Source organism: Chanos chanos, chromosome 8 (genome assembly GCF_902362185.1).
Source record: "Chanos chanos chromosome 8, fChaCha1.1, whole genome shotgun sequence".
NCBI classification, from domain to species: Eukaryota; Metazoa; Chordata; class Actinopteri; order Gonorynchiformes; family Chanidae; genus Chanos; species Chanos chanos.
Window position 1 is genome coordinate 27,835,022 of NC_044502.1, and position 5,000 is coordinate 27,840,021.

A 5,000-nucleotide genomic window follows, 5' to 3' on the forward strand; every position below is an offset into this window, starting at 1 on the left:
AAAAGTGTGTGAAAGTGAGTTAAATTCAGTCACTGATCATCTATCCACGACCCCCCCCCCCCCCCCCCCCCCCCCCCCCCCCCCGTTTCTTTCTGAATGAAGCTCATTTCCATGAGGTGCTGTATTCAGCTGTGTAATTGGTGTCATTCAGAGCTCTCTAAATCCTGTGTGCACTTGTTAAAAATCAGCAGAGTCTAGAAAGGGGGTAGCCCCCTGTTCAGAGAGAGAGAGAGAGAGACAGAGAGAGAGAGAGAGAGTATGTGTGCGCGTGCATATGCCTGTACATTTGTGTGTACAATCCTTCCCATGCCATGTTAAAAATTGGCAGTGTCTAGGAGGGGGGGTATGGCCTCTTTTTGAACAGAATGTGTGTGTGTGTGTGTGTGTGTGTGTGTGTGTGTGTGTGTGTGTGTGTGTGGTGGAACCCCTCTCTCTTAACCATTAGGAAAAAAAAGAAAGGAGAACTTCAGTGTAAATGAAGACATTTTCCAGCCAGTGCTTTAGCCAGTGCTTTTGACATTGAAAGTGTACAATTGTTGTTTTTTCTTTCTTTTTTGTTTTTAAACTGTTCATACTTACCATAAAGCCTGGAAGTCTATTCAGTCAGCACATGACAAATACTTACATTTCACTGCAGACAAACAGCGACAGAAAAGAATGAACTTAGCTAATGCCACCCTTAATGTTTAAAACGTGTCATTCTTTTTGAAGAGTTCCGCGTGTGCTTTTGCTGGATGAAGATTTGGGATTTTTGTTTTTGGATACCATGCACTTCTGCTTGGGAATGGTTCTCTCCCAGAGGGTTTGTTTTACACAGTGTTTGTGTTTTTGCCATTTGAGAATTTGCCCTTTCCTTAGCTCCCAACTCTTCAGCGCTTTGAGTTTCTGTTTGACGGTTCTAAGGTTCTCTTATTCAAATCAGTCTTGTGTTTTGGTACAGCTATTGCAGCTATTTTCTTTTTCTTTTTTTTTTTCTTCCGTCTCTTTCCTCTCTTTCTTTCTGAAGATGTGGCCAGAGATGAGTAAACCCGTAGACGGGGAAAATCGCACTGTCTATATTTATGTCGGTCCAATCAAACAACACACATGGGGTACATAAGCCCCTCAGGTTTCCTTTCTGCAGCTACAAACAGATAGAGAGAGAGAGAGAGAGAGGGGGAACGTGTTTCCATGGTGATTTGTAAATCTGTCGGCTTGTTGAATGAGGCCTACCCTCCTACCCTCTCAAAATCTGTTTAGGGTGGCGGGGTCCTTCTCCCTGTCTGATTATGTGTGTGTGTGTGTGTGTGTGTGTGTGTGTGTGTGTGTGTGCGTGTGTGTGTGTGTGTGTGTGTGTTTTAACCAAGTTAAAGAGACAGTGCTTTATATATGAAGGAAGCCCACATGAAATTGAACAACAGGGAGCCATTTCCCTCAATCACACATACACTCTCTCTCTCTCTCTCTCTCTCTCTCTCTCTCATGCACACACACACACACACACACACACACACACACACACACGGGTCTTGCTCTCTGAACTTCTCCACCTGGCTGAATTGACAGGATATGATGAAGTCTTTTCTTTCGCAGTGGGAAGAAGGGGATTCCTCTGCCACCCCCTCTCCTTCATTCCTCTCTCTTTCTCTCTCTCTCTCTCTCTCTCTCACTCTCTCCCAATTTGCATTTGATTTGATTTGATCCCTCAATCCGTTTGTCCGGACGGAGGCGGCCGTCAGCCAAGGGGACAAAAAACTTTGACGTCTTCATTGAGGAGGTGAAAGAGGGAGAGAGCCGCCCGCGGTTTCCCCGTCACACCTCCTCACAGCTCACACACAATGGAGTTTAACCCCACAAAAAGCTCGTTTGGCATGCAAATTACAGCCCGCTCCGACAGCTAGTGGAAATGCACTCACTAATCAAACAGCGACTCCATTCCAGTCTGTTTAAGAGCCATTTCTCAACAGGGCTTTAACTACAGGAGGTTGTTTTTTTTTTTTCTTTTTTTGGCAGGGGGGGCATGATTCCTCTAGGAATCTATATTTAACTTAAATAACAAAAAAGTATACAGAGGAAAGTTTCTGGTTTGGTTTAAAATGTGGTCTCATTTTACTAGAGGTGATTGTGGGTAATGGTTGTCTTTTTCATTCATTCGTTCATCTTCTAATAGTTGTCTTGAGTTTTCGTAGTTGTCTTGTTGTCCCTTCTGATTTCACTTTTGTCAAGGAAAGGAGCCTTCTCTTCTCTCTCTGTCTCTCTCTCTCTCTGTTTCTCTCACTTTCACTGTGTGTGTGTGTGTGTGTGTCTGTGTGTAGATAAGCTAGTAAAGATGTATTTGATAATGTGTTTTTCTCTCTCTCTGATGGAAAGTACCCATTTAACAGACACGAACAGACATTGCAAAGCCAATGAGACACCCTGCATTGAGCCCGCCTGATGAATATGCTAATTACACTCATTAATATTCATGGTCATTTAAAGTGGGCATAATGCCTCCTGTGAATTTGTGTATGCAAGACTGTTGGTGTGTGTGTGTGTGTGTGTGTGTGAGAGAGAGGGAGAGAGGGAGGGGTAGAGAGAGAGAGAGAGATGAAGAATGCAGTGTCAGATGATCACTGTAAATGGAGTTTACTTTGGAAAAATCAAAGGGAAGATTCTAAAGCCCCAGCCCCACATGAGCTGTAATCTGTGTGTGTATGAGAGATCTTGGCCATTGTTTTATAATCATCACTGTTATATTAATGTAGCGCTTTTGTGAAAGGAGCAAATCTTTCCATTCAGTCGACTCTTATCCAGAGTAGATCATAGCTGTTACACTTTTAAGTCTGTGGTTACACATCTCTGGTTAAAGCGTTTTATTCAGGGCACGTTGTCCTAACCATCACATTCAGGATTCAAACCCATAATCCGTGGGTTACTGGGTCGCAGCCCCGACCACTGCACTAAATATGACGAACAATGTCTTCATTTCTTCAGTGATCTGATAAATAAGATTTCCACCGTCCTCCATTGTTCCATCACCCGTCGCAAATCCTTACAAATCACTTACTGTCCAGATAAAAGATTATAAATGATACAACAGGGTCAAATTTCATTCTTTCTGTCTTTCTTTTTCACACAACCTCATTGCTTTCAAATACAGCAGTAGAGCTGGTAATGAGAGGTATGCTAATGCTACTGACTAGCATTTATGGTAATACCGTTTCGTGTCAATACCGTTACTCATATCGCTATATGGTACGACTATCCCTAGAAGCACCACTCTAACAGTCTCAGAAAAAAAAGTGTAAAATTAATGAAGCTGTGAATATAAATGTAAATAAGTAAGTACATAAGGATTATTACTGAGTTCCTCTCTGTTAATGGTAAACGAGTGTAGACTTGAGTGTAAGTATTGTTGTGGGTCGTTCGACTAACCAGATCATTCACCTTCCTACATCCTGCAGTTTATGGAAATTAACTTATGCTGAATTTCTCCGGCATATTTTAATATTTTTCATGGGTGAAAATGGAGAAATTTCATCTCTGTCACAGCTAGCCCTGTCTTTCTGTGACTCCCTTTATCTCACTCTCTTTTCTCTCTCTCGCTCTCTTTTTCTCTCTTTCACTCGCATCACTTGCTGTTTACCTTTTCCCCTTTCCTTCTCCTTTACCTGCCTAAGCCGCTCCTTTCACCCGGCACAGCAGCCCCACTGTTCACCTGAGTGTGTGTTTTGGGGGAGCGTGACAATGGCATCACTTTGAAGAAACTCACTCTGTTAGTCTCCCTCACACACACACACACACAAACAGAGCTGTGCAACACAGAGGAATCACAATGCCAGCATCTGATCTGTCTGTATGCTCAAGCATCAGTGAAATGGTAAAACCAGAGAGAGAGAGAGCGAGAGAGAGAGAGAGAGCGAGAGAGACAGATAGAGGGAAAGGGTGGGCTGGGAGAGGGAGAGATAGAGAGACAGGGAGAGAGAGAGTCAGCTCTCTTCATACAGACCTGGAGGTCAGCCATAATGGGTATAAATAAACGAAATGAAACTACAGTTACTGGAAGAGGCATAAACATGTAATCCTTCTTTTTTCTCTCAGGAAGACACACACACACACACACACACACACACACGCAAACAAGCAGGGAGATTTATTTTGCTCGAGGCGGATGAATTTTGCCGCCATCAGCTCTTTGTCTTGTGTCTACTGGATTGAGTATTGTATTAACAGCGTATGATCGCTACAGAGCCCGCTTAAAAGCACAGAGAGAGAGAGAGAGAGAGAGAGTAGACTATAACTTGCTGAGTTCATGAGTTGAGGTTTCCATGACGGTGTAAAATTATAAGTGGGGGAACCATCTGCCAGGACATAATCAAGCCCTCTCACGTGTGTGTGTGTGTATGTGTGTGTATGTGTGTGTGTTTGGGCGAGCTCATGCAGACACATGCAGGTTTTTCTGTATATGTATATGTGATGGGTTTTATGTGTGAAAGCTTTCATTGTGTTGACATAAATGTACTCTGGATGTTTTTTATTAAACACAGTCATATATTCAACCGTTTTCAGAATGTTCCCTGCCAAAGAAACATGCATTATGGGAAAGTAATCCAGCTCTTGACTAAGCAGGCCTTATGAGTGTCCTCACATGCCTTGCACACACACACACACACACACTCACACACATGTGCATGCACTGCACACAGGCACACGCACATACACACACATACATACACCCACACACTCTAAACATGCATATACACTGCACGTACACATACGACCCCTCCTCTGTGTGTGTCTGTGTAATTGTATTCTAAAATGCATTTAACATGTCTCCAGCCATGGTAGTCCAACACAAACCACCAGCCAGGATTCCTCAAAAATTTTTAGAGAGATGTTTTCATGCTAAGTCATGATTTGGTGGAAAGTTTGACATTTGAAAAGGTTTTATTGGTTGTAAGGTTCACTTGCTCTTTCGTAAAAACATTCTTAATTAGCCTTAGCTGAAGCACTTGGTGTGTCATATTAGGGTTAGTTTG

The 5,000-nt window shown here is 42.9% G+C and overlaps 1 protein-coding gene across 1 annotated transcript in view; it reads left to right on the top strand.

Annotated features, from left to right (window-relative positions):
• Positions 1-5,000, top strand: part of efnb1 (ephrin-B1) — a 43,800-nt gene that overhangs the window by 14,895 nt on the left and 23,905 nt on the right. The gene's annotated exons all lie outside the window — the stretch shown is intronic.